This window comes from Bufo bufo, chromosome 6, assembly GCF_905171765.1.
Source record: "Bufo bufo chromosome 6, aBufBuf1.1, whole genome shotgun sequence".
Lineage (NCBI taxonomy): Eukaryota > Metazoa > Chordata > Amphibia > Anura > Bufonidae > Bufo > Bufo bufo.
Window position 1 is genome coordinate 409,199,760 of NC_053394.1, and position 21,943 is coordinate 409,221,702.

Consider the following 21,943-nt stretch of genomic DNA (forward strand, 5'->3'; position numbering starts at 1 on the left):
TTATCTATTGTAAAAAGTTATAATATATACCCATAATAGTTCTGTAGAATGTAAAGAGGTGACTGTATGTTTTTTAGCAGCCTTTAAACCCTGCAGCACATGCTAGGCTGAGTAGATGATGTACAGTTAGAGAGCCATGTGTTCTTCCTAAAATGGCTGCAAGACATGCTGTATTCCAGGTCACCCTGCTGCAATATCTTTGTAAATGATTTTCTCTTGTTCATTTTTCTGTATGCTTTGTTATATCCTGTAACATGTATGTGGGAATGTAATATAATGACTGCCTGTTATGATATAGGTGGGCTGGTGACCTGGCTGTATACCACATAGTGGCAGTGTTTCCCTGTTGTATTACAGGCTCCAGCCAAGTGCACTCCACCTCAATAAAGCTTTAAACCACAGAAGACCTGAGTGTCGTCCCTTAGAGTCCACTTAGAGTTTATGCCTGGAGGAGCTGGTGACCGAGTAAGTGTGAAAGCTGGAGGTGTCGCAGATGGTGCAAGGAAAAGAGAGTTACATTTGGTGCCGTGACTCGGATGTCATCATTCTGCTCAAAGTGACCAGTGAAGATACCTAAAGTCACCAGTGTGCGAATTCTGAGGTGATTGTGCCACGGCAGAGCTGCTAGGCGGCAGATTGACCTTATTAGCGGTTTATATCCTCTCAGGAATAGAAGATGAGTGGACGAGCCAGAGCCCGCGGAAGAGCACGTGCCAGGGGGCAGCCAAGCCAAGGACAGCCTGGACAGGAGCAAGAGGCTCAAGAACCTAGACGCATTGAAAAACCCTAGCAGCCACCAGCCGAGCCTTTGCTTGTGGGAAGAGGGCGCCAGAGAGGCCCGCCAGTAGTGGAGAGACCTCCGACTGATGTTCTGCAGCTTTCAGCTGGATTTCAGGACATATCCCTCGGAGAACGGGGTGGCCGCAGGCGTGACTTCCATGACCTTGGAGTGAACACCCGGCAGACCATTGAATAGAAATGTGAGACCTGTTTTTTTTTGCGCTGTGTGACAGGTTAAGGTTTAATCTCAGAATCAGACTTCTATCTGCACGGTAGCGTGTGTCTTAGGTTTTTCTGAATGACACTATCAGTACCTTCAATGTAAGATATCCTTTTTGGGATAGATTTCAAGTAGGCCTCAAATACCAGAAACTAGTTATTTTAAGAATGGCAAATTTGGGAATAGTTTTTCAACCCAGAAAAAAAATAGGGCTTTTACGGTCGCTACAAATAACTTGACCAGCTAAAACAGTACAGATTTGCTTGAATAGAAATGTCAGGTCTATTTTTTAGGCGCTGGGTGACAGGCTCAACTTGCCCCTGATGTAGTATATGGCCAAAAAATAATCAGACTGTTGATGGTTAAATGCACTTGGGTGACACAGGCTCAGCCTGCAGCTGATGTAGTATATGGCCAAAAAATAACCAGACTGTTGATGGTTAAATGCACTTCGGTGACACAGGCTCAGCCTGCAGCTGATGTAGGATATAGCACAAAATAACCACACTATCGATGGTTAAATACACTTGGTGATAGCTCGTGCTGGCGCACCACAAGTCACAGAATGGCCGCCGATCACCCCAGAAAAAAAGTGATCTAAAAACGCTCTGGGCAGCCTCAAAAAAGTGAGCAAGTCAATAATAGCACTTCAATGATCCACAGCTGCAGATCGATCACAGAATGAAGTCTTTTGGAGGAGTTAATCTGCCTAATCTCGCCCTAACGTCGCAGCTGCAACCTCTCCCTATACTGATCATAGCAGAGTGACGTGCGGCGCTACGTGACTCCAGCTTAAATAGAGGCTGGGTCACATGGTGCACTGGCCAATCACAGCCATGCCAATAGTAGGCATGGCTGTGATGGCCTCTTGGGCCAAGTAGTATGACGCTTGTTGATTGGCTGCTTTGCAGCCTTTCAAAAAGCACCAAGAAAGCGCCGAATACCGAACCTGAACACGGACTTTTACGAAAATGTTCGGGTCCGTGTCATGGACACCCCAAAATTCGGTACGAACCCGAACTATACAGTTCGGGTTCGCTCATCCCTACTCAGGATGCGTCCAGGGTGCATTGCGGCAAACCCGCGCAAGTAGGTACCCAATTGCAGTCAGTTTTGACTGCGATTACGTTCCGTTGTTCAGTTTTTATCGCGCGGGTGCAATGCGTTTTTGGGGAGGAAAATAAGAAAAAAAATAATTTAACCAAAAGGTGTGCTTTTGGTGGGTTTGGAACTAATGGTGGTCTGTGGATGGCACTATTACTGGGGATCTGTGGATGACGGACACTGTTATGGGGGGATCTGTGGATAACGGACACTGTTATGGGGGATCTGTGGATGACGGACACTGTTATGGGGGATCTGTGGACGACGGACACTGTTATGGGGGGGGATCTGTGGATGACGGACACTGTTATGGGGGGGATCTGTGGATAACGGACACTGTTATGGGGGGGGATCTGTGACTGACACTGTTATGGGGGGGATCTGTGGCTTGCACTGTTACAGGGGGATCTGTGGCTGGCACTGTTACAGGGGGATCTGTGGGTGGAACTGTTAGAGGGGGGATCTGTGGGGGGCACTGTTAGAGGGGGATCTGTGGGTGGCACTGTTAGAGGGGGATCTGTGGGTGGCACTGTTAGAGGGGGGATCTGTCGGTGGCACTGTTATATATGTGCCATCCACAGACCCCCCCAGCCCATAACAGTGCCATCCACAGACCCCTCCACCCCATAACAGTGCCATCCACAGACCCCCCCAGCCCATAACTGTGCCATCCACAGATGTCCCCCATAAAAATGTCATCCACAGATCCCGTCCCGCCCCCCCACTTCTCCAGTATACAAATATAAAATGTCTTATTTAAATTAAAAGTGATTACACATGCCCCCTCACTCCTAATAGTACTGTACATCCTAACCGCTTCAGTACAACGCAGGCAGGCAGGCCGGGCGGCCGGCGCATTACTCACTGACGTCACTTGCCTGCGCCGCCTGCTTCATTCATAAAGTAGGCGGCGCAGGCATGTGACATCAGGGAGTTACGCTGCCGCCCGGACGGCCTGCCTGCCTGCATTCTACTGAAGCGGTTAGGATGTACGGTACTATTAGGAGTGAGGGGGCATGTTTAATAACTATTAATTGAATAAGACATTTTATATTAGTATACCGGAGCGGCGGGGCTATAGTACACTGACTGCACCGCCCCGCCGCTATTGCCGGCCCCTAGCTCCTCCTTCCAGTCACTCCCCCGCTCGCTTGTACATCGCAGCTTGCGATGTAAAACTGCCAGCATTCGCCCCATAAGACGCAGGGGCATTTTCCCCCCATTTTGGGGGGAGAAAAAGTGCGTCTTATGGGGCGAAAAATACAGTACTTCCACGATATTTGAGTAAAGTTATGGATAAACCAATAGAGAATATTTTTGCATGTTTGGAGACTGGGTATATGGGAATGAGGAAGGCTTTGCTGGTCCCTTGCTCGCTACAGAACGTTCGGAATAAGCTTAAGGAGATCCTTAAAGTTTCTTGCCCTTTTGCCTTCACCCCTCTGAGGGAGAACAGGGGGCTGGTGGAATTCTTCAAAATTACAGATTTTGGTTATTGGTCACGTAAGGGTATCATTAATGTGTGTCACCTTTTTTATTCGGGTCATTTTAAATCGTTTTGGGAATTTGGTTTCACCCATAGTTCACCATTAGATTTGTTTAAAACATACATTTGAGGCCTCTAGGAATAAAGGCTGTATTTTTCCACAAGAGAACTTATTTTTTGATTATTGTGATGCTCAGAAAGATGAGAAGGTGAAGATATCTAGATTATACGCTAAACTGCGAATGGCACTGGCAACTGTAATACCTTTTAAAAGTCCAAGTAAGTGGGAGCAAGAGTTGTATTGCTCTCCACTACAGTGGTCTAGTATTTATAGGAACGTGAGAAAGGCTACAGTTTCCAATGCTCATAGACTAATTCAATTTAAGATTCTGCATCGATTGTATTATACGCCAAAAATCCAAGGAAAATTCCCCCAAACTAAGGGCCGGGATTGCTGCGGCCCTAAATGTGGATATGTGAATGCGGACTATGTGCATTTGCTTTGGAATTGCAGTAAAATAAAGTATTGGGAGCAGGTCTTTACTACCCTACAAAAGGAGTCTTCGCCGATTTATAACCCGGGGATGTTGACAGTGATTTTGGGATACTATGTGCCAGAAATGGAAACCCCGCTCCGGGTCAGACAGATCTGGATGAGGGGACTGATGGTGGCAAAAGTTATGCTGATCAAACACTGGGGCTTCGATAAGTGAGTGGAGCCTATACCTTCAACAAAATAGAATTTATGAGGATATTGAAAGGAAACGGAGGGCGGCACGCATCTCTGCGTAGCCACATTTAATGTTGTCATTGTGTTATAGTTGATTGAATGGCGCGGACGGCAGCCAATGGGGGGGGGAGGTTATAATCCTATCTGTTAGTATATTAATTGTGAACTTATAGTGATTTGTATAATTTAGGCAGGGGTCCGCCTTCCTTTATAGGGTAAGGTGATTGACGTCGATAATTGTTATATTTTGTAGACTGATTTGATCACTATTATGTATCGCGTATCTATATTGTGGTTTCTAAAATAAAAAGAAATATATATATTTTTTTTTTAAAGTAAGAAGAGACCGGCAGCTACGCGATCAAGAGGAGGAGGTGAGTTCATATTTTTTTATTTTTTAACCCTCAACTGACCTTCTACTAAGCATTCTGTATGAAGAATGCTATTATTTTCCCTTATAACCATGTTATAAGGAAAAATAATACAGTGAATAGACTGTCATCTTAGCAACCATGCGTGAAAATCGCGCCGCATCCGCACTTGCTTGCGATTTGCACGCAGCCCCATTCACTTCTATGGGGCCTGCGTTGCGTGACAAACGCAGAATATAGAGCATGTTGCGATTTTCACGCAACGCACAAGTGATGCGTGAAAATCACCGCTCATGTGCACAGCCCCATAGAAGGGAATGGGTCCGGATTCAGTGCGGGTGCAATGCGTTCACCTCACGCATTGCACCCGCGTGGAAATCTCGCCCGTGTGAACCCAGCCTTAGGGACTTGAACCTGGGATCTTTTCGTCCCTTGTCCTATTCACCCTAATAAAGATCTATAGGGCGTATAGGATCTCACACAGCAGCAGGGAGATTACCATGGAAGGCTCCAGTAGCATCCTTGCTGCCATGGTAACCGATCAGAGCCCCAGGATTAACTGCTGGGGCTCCGATCAGAAGCTGACACCGCACCACCAATGAGGAGGAGGGGAGGGGACCGTGTGGCCACTGCCACAAATGATTTTAGTACTGGGGGGGGTTGAGGGGGGGGGTTGCACTGCACCTCCAATGTTTTTGCACTGCGCCACCTCTTCAGGACACATGACGTACCGGTACGTCATGTTGTCCTGGTACTTAAGTACGTCATGTATGGTTCGGATCACCGCCGCCCGGCGGGCGGTGAACGAAACCCAGTCCCTGCTCAAATCATTGAGCAGGGACCTTGGCTAGATGCGCCAGGGGGTCCTGTGACCCTCCCATGTCGGCGATCGCAGCAAACCGCAGGTCAATTCAGACCTGCGGTTTGCTGCGCTTTCTGCAGTTTCTGATCCCTGCAGTCCCTGAACGCGGGGATCACAAACTTTGCCGAAAATATAGATTTTTCACCCCCCCCCCTGCACCCCTGAATGATTATTATGGCGGTGGTGCAGGGGAGGGTTGCAGGCGGTGCGGGAGGCGGGCGGTGCCCCCCGCCCGCCTCCTCTTGAATATTCATTGGTGTCCAGTGGTTATACCAGAGTGTCAGCACATTGCTGACACACTGGTATAAACGGCTGACATCTGTGCTGCGACGTCAGCCGTTTAACCATTTCAATACCGCGGTCCGTAAGGACCGCTGTATGGAAAGGGTTAACAGTCAGGGAGCTTCCTCCCTCTCCCATCGGGGGGCTGCTGTGCCTTTGCAGCCCCCAGACAGGATGAGGTCACAGAGGGAGGGAGCTCCCCTCCTTCCCCGTCTGCTCAGTTCTGGCAGACGGGGAAGGTTCCCATGGCAACAGGACGCCTTCTCAGGCATCCTGCTGTCCATGGTGCTGAACAGATCTGTGCTAAAGGCATAGATCTGTTCAGACAAAGTGTAAGTAAAATACAGTACAATACACTATATAGTGTACTGTACTGTATTATACAGACATCAGACACACTGGATCTTCAAGAACCAAGTGGGTCTGGGTAAAAAAAAAAGTGAAACAAAGTGAAAAAAATGTAAAAATCAAAAAACACATTTATCGCTGATTAAAAATGAAAAAAAAAAAAATTTCCCTACACATTTTTGATATCGCGCGTCCATAACGACCTGATCTATAAAACGGTCATGTTACTTTACCCGAACGATGAACGCCATAAAAATAATTAACTATGATGAAATTGAAATTTTGCCCACCTTACTTCCCAAAAAAGGTAATAAAAGTGATCAAAAAAGTCGTATGTACGCCAAAATAGTACCAATCAAACCGTCACCTCATCCCACAAAAAATAAGACCCAAAGACTGAAAATCGCCCAAAAACTGAAAAAACTATGGCTCTCAGAATATGGAGACACTAAAACTAGATTTTTTTGTTTTTGTTTCAAAAATGAAATAATTGTGTAAAACTTACATAAATTAAAAAAAAAGTATACATATTGGGTATCGCCGCGTCTATGAAAATATCACATGACCTAACCCCTCAAGTGAATACCGTAAAAAAAAAAAACTGTCAAAAAAGCCATTTTTTGTCACTTTACATCACAAAAAGTGTAATAGCAAGCAATCAAAAAGTCATACGCACCCCAAAATAGTGCCAATCAAACCATCATCTCATCCCGCAAAAATCATAATTAACCGCACCTGAGGGGGTTAACTGCCGCTGATCGCAGCTTCCTGTCATAGAGGCCGGTTGCCAGCTGTGTGATTCTGCTGCCGACACCCGCCTCCTGTATTAAAGGTTAATTATCATTAGTGGTGCAGTGCACCCCCCAGTATTAAAAAACATTGGTGGTGACACCTGTATTTGTATTAAACGTTAACATTCATTGGTGGCACAGTGCGCCCGCCCCTCTCTCTCTCTCCTCATTGGTGGCATGGTGCGCCCTCCCCTCCTCAGCCCTCTCTCTCTCCTCATTGGTGGCGTGGTGCGCCCACCTCTCTCTCCTCATTGGTGGCGCAGTGCGCCCACCCCTCCTCCTCCCCCCTCGCTCTCTTCTCATTGGTGGCAGCAGCGGCACAGGGGGAGGGAGAGAGCGACTTCTTCTCCCCTGTGCTGCTGAGGGAACATGGTACACGCTGAAAGCAGCTCGCTCCATGTTCTCTGATACTAGGCTGAGCCTAATATCGGTAAAAGGCAAATCCCGGTATCGTATCGATTGGGTATCGATATTTCCATTTTGTCCGCCATAACGGCTCTACTATGAGATTGACCCCTTGACCTCTGTAGGGGCAGGAACACAGAGAGTTTAAAAGGCCACCACCCACTCTCACCCTCAGTGTTTCCTGTCCCCACGGGGGCACCTCACAGAGAGGCCTCCTGATGGAGGTGAAGACTTTTATTATTTGAAATACCTTTGGGATCTGTGTCCCTTCCCTCTGCCCTCCTGCGGTTGAGTCCAAAGCTGGGCAGAGGATATCAATGGAGCTGATCTCGTTCCTGTCAGCAGGGGCCTGTATCTCTCCTCACAGCGTCGGTCCCCCTTCCCTACATTGAGGAAGCTGACCACGCGCCACAGAGACACGCTGCACGCCGACTCCTGGTTGAATAGCCTCAGAGCTGCACTCTGCTACAGACTGGCAGGAGGCTGAAGGGACGGAGCTTGGACCGGACGCGCGCGCATGAGTGCACCGCGATGACGTCAGACGCAGCTCTGAAAAAATGCAAAAGTCCATCCTTTCTGCTCCCTAAACCCCAGGGACAACCCTTGGGCAATGGATGCATTCTCAATCAGGTGGACTTGGGGTCTAGCCTATGCCTTTCCCCCTTGGGCGCCAATACCCCTGTCACGGGGTTCCGAAGGTGCACTCGGTTCCCCATTGCCCGCAGAACTGTTGCTTAGCTTTTGGAATGAGGTTCTGTGTTTGACCTCATTCCCAGGGCGGCTTTACTAGCTGGGTGGCTCCCTGCTCCTAGTCTGCCTTGAGCGCCGAGCTGATCACTCGGTGCTCGACTGGTTGGTCTGTCGGTCATGTGACGCTGGCCACGTCACATGACCCTCACTCCCCACTATAAATACAGGCAGCCTGCTGGCTACAAGTTGCCTGTTAATTTCTAGGTTCCTGGCTATTTGTTGGACTACTGAATATTTACCTGATCCTGTTCCCTGACGATCCTCTGCCTGCTCCTCCTGTACTGCGCATACATCCTGGTTTTGTGACCTCGGCTCCCACCTGACTACTCTCTTAGGACTCCTCTTGTACTTCGCTACTCTCCTGGTATTTGACCCCGGCTTCTCCTGACCATTCTTTGCTTAATCCGTTGTACTGCGTAGCTCTCTTGGTTCTGACCAGGTCCGTTCATGTTCCGTATTTTGTCTTGTCTGTCTTCCCTACACATATCCTAAGTTAGGGACTGCCGTCCAGTTGTCCCCTGTCATCAGGACTCGTGAGGCAAGTAGGCAGGGCCAGGGGTGAGGGTGGAGCGCAGTGGTCACTACCCTTCCCCCTGTGTGTGTGTGGACGTGACCGTTACAACCCCGAGTACTGCAAAAGATAAGATCGGACCCAGTAACAGTAATACTGGTTGTTCCATACTGGACAAAAAGAAATTGGTTCCCAGTACTAAAGGAACTAGCTCTGGAAGAACCCTGGAGAATTCCCCCACAGGGGAACATCCTTTCTCAGGGTCCAATCTTTCATCAAAATCCAGGACTATTCAAGTTATCAGCCTGGATCCTGAGCGAGAGGTCCTAAAAAGCAGAGGGCTGTCTGAAAAGGTTATAAATACCCTCAAATCCAGCAGGAAAGAAGTCACCTCTGCGATCTATCTTAAAATCTGGAAGAAGTATTGTAGCTGGCTAGGCCAGAACCCTCCGGTAGATTATGCCCCAAATATTGAGAAAATACTTCATTTTCTTCAAAAGGTATTAGATCTGGGCCTGAGACCAAGTACTCTTAAAGTGCAGGTCTCAGCCTTGGGGGCTTCCTATGATACAGACTTAGCCAGTCATAGGTGGATAAGGAGGTTTATAAGACCCGCCTCCAGGTTAAGACCATCCTTAACCTCTAGGACGCTTCAATGGGACTTGAACTTGGTCCTGAGAGGACTTAAAAAATAAAATTTTTTTCCAATTCAGGATATTTCACTCAAACACCTGTCATTAAAAGCGGCCTTCCTAGTAGCCATAACTTCAGCCAGATGATTGGGCGAGATCCAGGCGCCGTCCTGCCGGGAACCATACCTCACTATCTTTCCAAAACTCCAGAAAAATTGCGTTGATATTCTTGATCTTTATTATAGTGCGGCAAAGCCTTTTTCAAACATCAGCCGCTCTGGAGGAAGGAGCCAATAAGTGCTGCGCTGTAGATACTGGTGGCATGCCAATGCACGCAATGGACAGAAGCGCTTCTGTCCGCTGCGTGCATCGGCACGCCACCTGTATCTACAGCGGAGCACTTATTGGCTCCTTCCTCCAGAGCGGCTGATGTTTGAAAAAGGCTATTTTGGCCGAAACGTCACACAAAGTGTAACTTTGCCGCACTATAATAAAGATCAAGAATATCAACGCAATTTTTCTGGAGTTTTTGATATATCATACGTACGGGGTGGGATCCCGACTCCACGCAGCACCATCTAGTGTGCCACACTGGTTTATTGTGCTATCACTATCTTTCCAGACAGAATAGTATTACGTTTAGATCCTGGGTTCCTGCCGAAGGTCGTATCGGACTTTCACAGAGATCAGGAAATTGTCCATCTTTTCCCAGGGATTGTCCATCACACGATCAGTTTCAGCTGATACTATCATACAGTATCTAGCTGCAACAAAGAAATTTAGAAAGGATGATAATCTTCTTGTTCAATATGCAGGTCCAAACAAGGGAAAAAAGGCATCCAAAGCCTCCATTGGACGATGGATTAGATCTACCATTGCCTATTGCTATCAAAAGTCAGGTCTAAACAGCCCCACAAATATAAAAGCCCACTCTACAAGAGCTATGGCTTCTTCGTGGGCAGACAAAAGGGGTGTCTCCTTAGACAAAATTTGTAGAGCGGCCACCTGGTCCAGTATAAATACCTTTATCAAACATTACCGCATTAATGTTTCGGCTTCTGCTGACTTGGTTTTCGGTCAGAAGGTTCTGCAAGCAGTTGCCCACCTTATTTAGTAATCTGGTAGCTCTCATAGTAGAGCCATCATGGTGGACGAAATGAAAAAACGTAATTAGACTTACCGGTAATTCTGTTTCCTTGAGTCCACCATGACGGCCCAGATATCCCCCCCTGAGAATTAAGGAGGGGTTGAGTATGAATTAATACAAAAATAAAAATAAAATATATATATATATATATATATATATATATATATACACACTGCGTGCAGAATTATTAGGCAAATGAGTATTTTGACCACATCATCCTCTTTATGCATGTTGTCTTACTCCAAGCTGTATAGGCTCGAAAGCCTACTACCAATTAAGCATATTAGGTGATGTGCATCTCTGTAATGAGAAGGGGTGTGGTCTAATGACATCAACACCCTATATTAGGTGTGCATAATTATTAGGCAACTTCCTCACCTTTGGCAAAATGGGTCAAAAGAAGGACTTGACAGGCTCAGAAAAGTCAAAAATAGTGAGATATCTTGCAGAGGGATGCAGCACTCTTAAAATTGCAAAGCTTCGGAAGCGTGATCATCGAACAATCAAGCGTTTCATTCAAAATAGTCAACAGGGTCGCAAGAAGCGTGTGGAAAAACCAAGGCGCAAAATAACTGCCCATGAACTGACAAAAGTCAAGCGTGCAGCTGCCAAGATGCCACTTGCCACCAGTTTGGCCATATTTCAGAGCTGCAACATCACTGGAGTGCCCAAAAGCACAAGGTGTGCAATACTCAGAGACATGGCCAAGGTAAGAAAGGCTGAAAGACAACCACCACTGAACAAGACACACAAGCTGAAACGTCAAGACTGGGCCAAGAAATATCTCAAGACTGATTTTTCTAAGGTTTTATGAACTGATGAAATGACAGTGAGTCTTAATGGGCCAGATGGATGGGCCCGTGGCTGGATTGGTAAAGGGCAGAGAGCTGCAGTCCGACTCAGACGCCAGCAAGGTGGAGGTGGAGTACTGGTTTGGGTTGGTATCATCAAAGATGAGCTTGTGGGGCCTTTTCGGGTTGAGGATGGAGTCAAGCTCAACTCCCAGTCCTACTGCCAGTTTCTGGAAGACACCTTCTTCAAGCAGTGGTACAGGAAGAAGTCTGCATCCTTCAAGAAAAACATGATTTTCATGCAGGACAATGCTCCATCACACGCGTCCAAGTACTCCACAGCGTGGCTGGCAAGAAAGGGTATAAAAGAAGAAAATCTAATGACATGGCCTCCTTGTTCACCTGATCTGAACCCCATTGAGAACCTGTGGTCCATCATCAAATGTGAGATTTACAAGGAGGGAAAACAGTACACCTCTCTGAACAGTGTCTGGGAGGCTGTGGTTGCTGCTGCACGCAATGTTGATGGTGAACAGATCAAAACACTGACAGAATCCATGGATGGCAGGCTTTTGAGTGTCCTTGCAAAGAAAGGTGGCTATATTGGTCACTGATTTGTTTTTGAATGTCAGAAATGTATATTTGTGAATGTTGAGATGTTATATTGGTTTCACTGGTAAAAATAAATAATTGAAATGGGTATATATTTGTTTTTTGTTAAGTTGCCTAATAATTATGCACAGTAATAGTCACCTGCACACACAGATATCCCCCTAAAATAGCTAAAACTAAAAACAAACTAAAAACTACTTCCAAAAATATTCAGCTTTGATATTAATGAGTTTTTTGGGTTCATTGAGAACATGGTTGTTGTTCAATAATAAAATTAATCCTCAAAAATACAACTTGCCTAATAATTCTGCACTCCCTGTGTATATATATATATATATATATATATATATATATATATATATATTTTTTTTTTTTGCCTAAATTGAGGCTGCACCCACTTGGTAACAGCTGAGAAGCCAATTGTCCCATTACTTTTGGTCCCTTAACAAGTGGGAGGCACATATGCAAACTGTTGTAATTCCTGCACCGTTCACCTGATTTGGATGTAAATACCCTCAAAATGACAGTCTGCAGTTAAAGCACATCTTGTTCGTTTCATTTCAAATCCATTGTGGTGGTGTATAGAGCTAAAAATTTTAGAATTGTGTCGATGTCCAAATATTTATGGACCTGACTGTATCTACTGCACCATCAGAAGGGTGGGGAAACACTAAATAGGGTAGAGTAATGAGTACTATGAGTACTAAGCTACACCAGAAACAGGGGATGAGGTCACAAACACACACTGAATAAAGAGTAATCAAAGAGGCTGTTAAATTCCTCCACGCTACGCCAGTCTCCTTGATCTCCTGACATCTGTTACAGAAGGGACCGTGACATACATACTGTACACACCATCCAAAGATTATGAAAAGTATATATCACTAGAGAGAGACCAATATCTTGAAATACATTTCAGGTGTAATTCTGAAGAATCAGTCAGAAGAGAGAACAAAAAAAATTTGACCAGAATTGAATCGCCTCCCATTGGCCTGATAATCTGTGTATGACTCTCTGGCAGATCTACTCCTTGGCATCAGCTGGAGTAGTGCGATAATGCCACCTGCCACTGAATATCCTGCACTGGAGGCTGGACAAGACAGTACACATATCAAACTGGGTCAGTTCCACCCAATGTTCCAATCTGCCTCCCAAAAGTCCATTGAGTCAGGGGACAGGCTGTGTGCAGAAGAGAGGGCACAGTCCAGGTACAACTGAACCTGGCTGTTCAGGAAATGCTTATGCTTTTGTCGATATGCATCAGATTGGCACAGCACTTTAAAAACTTCCATCACATAAAGACAACTAAATTGGCTGCTACTTGTGGTGAAACTAACCTCGCCACTGGGTTTTGGAGGGGCCTGTTTGCCAGCCTCTTGCCTCAGGATTATGGCCCATATACTAACTTTGAAGCAGAAGATAGAACGGCCGCACAGCCTAAATCTGTGGAACTGTTTTGGGCAGGAAAGCCATGCTTGCGGTCGGCCAAATGTGACTTCCATGGAATTCGGGAACCCCTGCTCGGATCTGGGTGATTTTTGGATATGTTGTTCACCCAAATCAGAGCTATCCATGGATGTATAAATTATGGGGATATGTAAACTGTCACAGTCTTCTACAAGGTCCCCAGGGGGAGTGTCACTTGCTGGGAGACCTGCATAAAATGCTGAAAAATAACCCATTAAAGAGTTCCTGTTTTAAATTCAACCTAGAGCCTCATCTCATGTGTGTGGGGATTGCTATACGCTGTATATTCCCCTGGCTATAACCCCTAGCTCTTGTAAGAGCTGTTCCTGTTCCTTGTTCCTGTGGATGTTACGGTGTCGAGTGGAGTGCATGGAGCCCTCGGGTAGCACTAGGAGCATCCATCAACGGAGGTGCCCAGTCGGGGTGCCCGGAGATCCGTTACAATACTATACAATTGATATATTATTAAAACCTTATATAAAATTTACATATTTAAAGCATTAGATGATCCAAGTCCCTAAATGCGGAGCTCTTGCATTATTAATAAAAATAATGAAAAATAAAAATAAAACAAAAATACAAGCGGCTATAGGGTTAACGTAATATTTCCTTGTGAACAGAATTCTGCTTATATATTTCAAATATGTATCTTTTTCTTAATGATAAAGTCCCGTTGTTGTGAATGGCTCAAAGCCTGTATATTCAGCGCAGCTGCACCTGTGCTACAGCGCTCTGTGTGCTCGTTTAAATGGTGGAAGCTGAATTGGAAACACACTGGGTTGGTGTCAGGAGCGATCCCTTTAATACTACTCACTGCCGTACTGTCCTCTCAGTTGCCTACGGCCCGTGAGAGCGATATCTGGCGCCACAACTCCAGCAACGTTCATATACCTCTTCAATGTACTCAGCGCTCCAACAAAACAACCAAAGTGTGGACGATGGTCTATCAATAGAAACTAAAATGGTGGACCCTGAACCACAAACATACTGGGTTGGTGCCAGAAGCGATGATTTTGTTACTCACGGCCGTATTGTTCTCTCAATTGCCCACAGCCCGCGGAAGCGATATCCGACCGCGGCACCTCCTGTAGAGTTCATGCAGGTCCCAAATGTATTCAGTATTCCAATAGAGTAAGCAGAATAATTCCGGATAAAGTTCATAAATAGGTTGCTGTTCGCAATATCCACGATTTGCCGCCACCAGACGCGTTTCGGAACAATGTTCCTTCCTCAGTGGTATAAAACAAATGAATTAAATGGGACTTAACATTAGGTTCTTTTAAATCAGGCATGCTCAACCTGCGGCCCTCCAGCTGTTGCAAAACTATAACTCTTAGCATGCCCGAACAGCCTACAGCTATCAGCCTACAGTAGGGCATTGTGGGAGTTGTAGTTTTACAACAGCTGGAGGGCCGCAGGTTGAGCTTGCCTGTTTTAAACCATTATTACACCATATTTTGGCTGAGGGGTGATCAGCAGGCCAGGCTCCAGTATATCTGGTGAGCATCCTCAAGTCCAGTATTTCCTTAGTGGCTGTGTGTTGAGTTATTTTGAGGGCACGCCAAATTCACACTGTTATACAATCTTTACACTGACTACTTTACATCGTATTAAAAAAGTAGTAGGAGGATGCCAAGACGTGTAAGTGAATGTATTTATGCTCGTGGCTCTCATACTCAATACTGAATAAAGCGAGATGTTTTGCATAATTTGTTTCAGTTTTTTTATAATTTGCAAATCTATAAAGGGGTTCTCCAAGATTTTGTCAGCACAAGTCATCAATATCAGCGGGGGTCCGGTCCCTGCACCCCCACCAATCAGCTGTCTGAGGCTGCTCACCGGAGCTCCAGTTAATACAAAGCCTCCTCACAGCTTACCGAGCACAGCGCCGTCTGTTACATAGTGGCTGTGCTTGGCATTGCAGCTAAGGCCCATTCACTCGAATGGGACTAATCTGTGCCTAGGCCATATGACCGATGAACGTCACATTGCATGGCCAGGAAGAGGCCTAAGACCGCGCAGAGCACTGTGTCCTCTCCATACATCTGACCGACAAGGCTGCTGATCTGATATTAATGACCTCTCCTGAGGATGGACTATATGTATCATATACATACTGTATATCACCTATAACGCTGTCACATTTCCATCCATATTTATTAGAATTTTAGCTGAATCGGTGACTATAACGCTGAAAAAACTGACAGAAGACAGAACCTAAAAATGTAACATAAAATGGTATCATCCAGTGAAGGAGTAGAATCTGTGGGTCTTCTCTGCTTTACTTAGTGGTCACTACTCACCTGGACGGTTATCTGTAGGAATGTCCTCTGTACTCTGCTCATCACCCCTCACATATGTCTCTGTAGGATTAATATTGTTCAGATCTTCACCCGGATTCACAAGCTGTGAAAGAAATATTGTAGAAGTCATCAGACAATTGGAGAAGTCGTGTGGAAGGTTTTATTTGACCTGAAAAGACGACCAAAAATGACCGGACAGCAGGAGTTATCTGACCCAAATATCTGCAGGTCTCCTGTATGAGGCCCCTTTCACACGGGTGATAATTCTGCGCGGGTGCAATGCATAACGCATTGCACCTGCACTGAATCCGGACCCATTCACTTCAATGAGGCTGTTCAGATGAATGGTGATTTTCACGCATCACTTGTGCGTTGCGTGAAAATCGCAGCATGTTCTATATTCTGCGTTTTTCATGCAACTCAGGCACCATAGAAATGAATGGGGATGCGCGAAAATCGCAAGCAAGTGCGGATGCAATGGGATTTTCACGCATGGTTGCTAAGGAGACGAGGGATGAGTTACCTGGGACCCCATTTACTTTATTATTTTCCATTATGACATAATTATAATAGAAAATAATAGCATTCTTTAATTCAGAATGCTAAGTAAAAGGTGCTCACGTCAGCACAGGTCCTGCTGAATGACGATAGAAGAACCACGTGGTGAGCGCGATGACGTCAACCGAAGGTCCCTTTCCAGCCAGGTCCTGCAAGAAGAAGAAGAAAGAAGACGAGCACGGCGGCGCAATCAAGTGGATCTGGCGAGTTACTTTTTTTAATTTTTAACCCCACAATGGATCTTTTACTTAGCATTCTGAATTAAAGAATGCTATTATTTTCCATTATAACCATGTTATAATGGAAAATAATAAAATATACATAACACCGATCCCAAACCCGAACTTCAGTAAAGAAGTCCAGGTTCGGGTCTGGGTACCACAGTCAGTTTATCACGCGCGTGCAAAACGCATTGCACCCGCGCGATAAAAACTGAACATCGGAACGCAATTGCAGTCAAAACTGAGTGCAATTGCGTACCTACTCGCACGATTCTCCCTGATCGCAGCCGCAATGCATCCGGACCTAATCCGGACACGCTCGTCTTCAAGGGGCCTAAATCCAATCTGATTGCTTTGTTATTCCAACCAGTTTGCAATGCAGGAAGAGTAGCCCTTATATTCCTTCCCTAACATTACATTGTTTGTGCACCTGTTGTCCTTGCTGGCCGCCCCAGGGCTGTGCAACCAGTAAGCCAAAGTTCTTTCGGTCCATGGCTTGTTTACCTCCTCGGAATGGGCATAATCATCTGCTCTGCTGCAGCCAATGACTGGATTCAGGGGTAACATGTCCACAAGAAACACATCACCACTAAAGCCAGTCACTGGCTGCAGTAAAGCAGGTGACCATGCCTGTGCCGGCGAGGAAGCAAATAACATTTACTGGAAGATGGACACACAGGAGCTGGCACACATAACCAGAGCTGAAGGTAGCAGGTACGTATGACTCTTTCAATAAGTAGAGGTTGCGGACACATGTGAAAAAGTTACTTATTCCTCAACAAACCCTTTATTGCTGTCTTCCTGTTCTGTCTACCAGTTTTGGGATGACTGCAGGCATGAAGATACTGTACCTAGTATAAGGGACAGGGGAGAACACAGGAGAGGTGAGAACTAATTATCTATCACCACTAGAACACCCTGCTTACTAGTGATTATAGTACACTGCTCAAAAAAATAAAGGGAACACAAAAATAACACATCCTAGATCTGAATTAATTAAATATTCTTCTGAAATACTTTGTTCTTTACATAGTTGAATGTGCTGACAACAAAATCACACAAAAATAAAAAAATGGAAATCAAATTTTCAACCCATGGAGGTCTGGATTTGGAGTCACCCTCAAAATTAAAGTGGAAAAACACACTACAGGCTGATCCAACTTTGATGTAATGTCCTTAAAACAAGTCAAAATGAGGCTCAGTAGTGTGTATGGCCTCCATGTGCCTGTATGACCTCCCTACAATGCCTGTGCATGCTCCTGATGAGGTGGCGGACGGTCTCCTGAGGGATCTCCTCCCAGACCTGGACTAAAGCATCTGCCAACTCCTGGACAGTCTGTGGTGCGACGTGACGTTGGTGGATAGAGTGAGACATGATGTCCCAGATGTGCTCAATTGGATTCAGGTCTGGGTAACGGGCGGGCCAGTCCATAGCATCAATGCCTTCGTCTTGCAGGAACTGCTGACACACTCCAGCCACATGAGGTCTAGCATTGTCTTGCATTAGAAGGAACCCAGGGCCAACAGCACCAGCATATGGTCTCACAAGGGGTCTGAGGATCTCATCTCGGTACCTAAAGGCAGTCAGGCTACCTCTGGCGAGCACATGGAGGGCTGTGCGGCCCTCCAAAGAAATGCCACCCCACACCATTACTGGCCCAATGCCAAACCGGTCATGCTGGAGCATGTTGCAGGCAGCAGAACGTTCTCCACGGCGTCTCAAGACTCTCACGTCTGTCACATGTGCTCAGTGTGAACCTGCTTTCATCTGTGAAGAGCACAGGGCGCCAGTGGAGAATTTGCCAATCTTGGTGTTCTCTGGCAAATGCCAAATGTCCTGCACGGTGTTGGGCTGTAAGCACAACCCCCACCTGTGGACGTCGGGCCCTCATATCACCCTCATGGAGTCTGTTTCTGACCGTTTGAGCAGACGCATGCACATTTGTGGCCTGCTGGAGGTCATTTTGCAGGGCTCTGGCAGTGCTCCTCCTGTTCCTCCTTGCACAAAGGCGGAGGTAGCGGTCCTGCTGCTGGGTTGTTGCCCTCCTACGGCCTCCTCCATGTCTCCCGATGTACTGGCCTGTCTCCTGGTAGCGCCTCTATGCTCTGGACACTACGCTGACAGACACAGCAAACCTTCTTGCCACAGCTCGCATTGATGTGCCATCCTGGATAAGCTGCACTACCTGAGCCACTTGTGTTGGTTGTAGACTCCGTCTCATGCTACCACTAGAGTGAAAGCACCGCCAGCATTCAAAAGTGACCAAAACATCAGCCAGGAAGCATAGGAACTGAGAAGTGGTCTGTGATCACCACCTGCAGAACCACTCCTTTATTGGGGGTGTCTTGTTAATTGCCTATAATTTCCACCTGTTGTCTATCCCATTTGCACAACAGCATGTGAAATTGATTGTCACTCAGTGTTGCTTCCTAAGTGGACAGTTTGATTTCACAGAAGTGTGATTGACTTGGAGTTACATTGTGTTATTTAAGTGTTCCCTTTATTTTTTTGAGCAGTGTATAAAGGACACAGTAGATTAACTAGAGTTCTAAGGGCCCCAGGGCAAACTGTTGTGCTACTCTTGTGCAACCACAAAACATCTGCAGCAGTTCACAGAGGAGGCCATCTTAAAAGTCTGTACAGGCAGAAAATTGTGAGAAGATCCAGACAACATGTAATGTCTATGGTCAGCTTTAATCCTGCCATCTTCACCTTTCTCATTATACAAGAATAAAACATATAATACTGGTGGATAAAACAAGACTGAGCACAAGATCTTCACAGCCTTCTACAGATCATAGGGAACATTTCATGAGACCTTATCTCCATCTACCTGATCATCCTGTGGGATATTGTGATGTTCTTCTGAGCCATCCTGTGGAAGAAGAGGACTGGTACACCTCTACAATGTTCTTCTCTCTTCCTTAACTGTATGAAACACATCCAGTGACTGAAATCAGTCCTTTACATAGAGATAATGAGAGGACGTGTGTATTTAGTCATGTCTATTACCTGGTGGTGTGAGGGGCCGGTGATCCTCCATCATGATGTCCTTGTACTGATCTGTGTGTCCTTCTAAATACTCCCACTCCTCCATGGAGAAATAGACGGTGACATCCTGACACCTTATAGGAACCTGACAACACAATGATACAGTCATCACCCAGATCCCTTCACAGCATTCCTGTATAATATCCCAGCATTCCCAGTAGTGTCACCTCTCCAGTCAGCAGCTCAATCATCTTGGTGAGTTCTAGGATCTTCTCTCTATTGATTTCCTCATGTATCACGGGGTGAGGTAAAGGCTCCGTGATTGGGCTCAGGGTTCTTCCCCATCCTTCAGACACAGGGTCCTGACAGCACTCACTAGAGGTCTTCTTCACTACTGTGTAGTCCTGGTTATGGAGACACAGTAATAAATATCACTCCATACATCTCCAGAGTCCCTCACCTCTCCAGTCATGTCCATCTGTCGGTAACATAGATAAGATGATGTAATGTGACATCATCAGAATCTCTCACCTCTCCAGTAAGCTGGAAGAGGATCTCTAGGGTGAGATTTATTATACTCTCCGCCATCTTATCCCTTTCCCTATCCATCCTTGTTGGGGCAATCAAGAGAAGGATCTTATATAGAAGATATCCACTGAGCGGATCCTATATTGTAGGAACCTGAATGGAAAGAAGATTAGACAGTGTAAAATCCTACAAAATCCCATGTAAAATACAATAACTGGAGATAATAGGAGACATCGGAGAAGATAATAAAGTGTAGATGTTGTGTTCTCTCTTTTTATAGTGATCGAAACATGGGTGAGGTCAAGGCAAATTTATAGTATGTCACACCTTCACATGACCCTACAGCTTATAGAAGACGTCATCAGTGATGCCAGTATGAACAGCACGTGACCGCTATTGACCATCCTAGGCTTTAAAGGGAACCGGTCATGTGAATATTTGATTATAATCTAACTAATTATATACAATCATTAACTACTAAAAAGTACCTTAGATGTATTCACTTACTGGTGTGACAGATGGTTACTTCATAATATACACACAAAGATGCCGCATGCTATTGAGCTGATTTGAGTCCAGCGTGATGTCATTAATTCCAGCGTATATTTAATTCAGAGCTATAGCCACTCCCCTGCCCACCTGCTGCTGATTCATATAGAAACAAACTGTCAATCAGCAGCAGGTGGGCGGGGAGAGTCAGGAGCTCATAAATATTCATGACTCATCATTATCAGCTGGAGCTTTTCAATACAAGATGTTGGCAGATTGACTGGGTCAATTAAAGAAAGTGACCCAGCATTTTGCTAAGAGAATCAGTCACTTATTTATGTTGCCCTTAGTTAAGACACCATAAAACTGGTGACAGGTTCCCTTTAATGGTCAGGTGATCTACATACCGCCATTGGAGCTCCAACCAATATTTTCGCTGCAGTGATGTAAACAGACTGAAGGAGACCAGAGGAGCCTCAGTGATGGAGCAGTGGAGGATTCTACAGGTCCTGTATTATCCGGATAATTGTAAAATGCTGCGGAATATGTTGGCGATACATAAAGTAGAATTTAGACTTACCGGTAAATAGTTTTCCAGGAGTCTGACATCACAGCAAACATGAAGGATATATAGAGGGGGGGGGGGACTGGAAGGGCCATGGACAATTAATGCTTTCATTATGGAAACTCTCATCTCTACATATCGCTGTACTCCCGACAGCAATACAGTTGAATGCTGTGATAGGGCACGGGAATGAGGTCTCCCTCGCCCACCTTTTTCTCTAATAGGCTTTAGTCCTAGTTCCTGTAACCTGTCAGAGGCCGGTGTCATTATCATGCTGCATAGTGCTCAGGGCACAGACTAGAAGAGGTCAGTGTCTTGCACTGCATCACTGACAGCAGAATGGAGGTAAGTTTTTGAGTTTATTATTTTTATTTAGCAGCATGGTGTTTGGCCACAATGGGGTCGGGGTCATTATTTAGTAATTTGAGAAAGCACTATGGGGACATTGTGGCCATAAAAAGGAGTATTTTTGTACTTGCACACATTATAAGTGGGACATTATGGGAACATTCGTTGTACTGTGGGCACTAAAAGGGGGTTGTTTTTTTGTACTGACATATGTACATTATAAGAGAGCATTTTTGTACTGGCACATAAGGGGCATTTTTTTATTGCCACATATTGCAAGAGGATTTTTTTTTACTGGCAAACATTATAAGAGGTTTATAATGGGGTATTTTTTATATACACAAATTATAGGGGTTTATTACTAATGAGGGCACTATGGGGGCATTATTACTTCTAGGGGAAAATGAGGAACATTATTACTATTGGGTGCACTGTTACCACATAGTGCACTCTGGCAGAGAATTATTACTATTGGCGGGACTTTTGGGAGGCACCCTGGTACAGTATCGACTTAGCAGAATTATTTTTGGAGGACGCTATACGTTTCAGGGACACTATTTGCCTTTTCTGCGGTTAAGGAGTGCTTCGCTTCTGCCCCTATATTGGTGCAGCTGGATGTATCACAACCTTTCATTGTGGAAGTTGACACG

The 21,943-nt window shown here is 45.5% G+C and overlaps 1 protein-coding gene and 1 long non-coding RNA gene across 2 annotated transcripts in view; both read right to left on the reverse strand.

Moving 5' to 3' along the window:
* Positions 1 to 21,943, reverse strand: part of LOC121005801 (zinc finger protein 850-like) — a 1,060,224-nt gene that overhangs the window by 710,284 nt on the left and 327,997 nt on the right. The gene's annotated exons all lie outside the window — the stretch shown is intronic.
* Positions 19,712 to 21,943, reverse strand: part of LOC121004586 — a 28,995-nt gene continuing 26,763 nt past the window's right edge. The window contains exons 2-3 of the long non-coding RNA XR_005779782.1: positions 19,895 to 20,044; positions 19,712 to 19,767 (exon numbers count right to left, since the gene is read on the reverse strand). This is a non-coding gene — a long non-coding RNA (uncharacterized LOC121004586). The remainder of the gene's footprint in view (positions 19,768 to 19,894; positions 20,045 to 21,943) is intronic.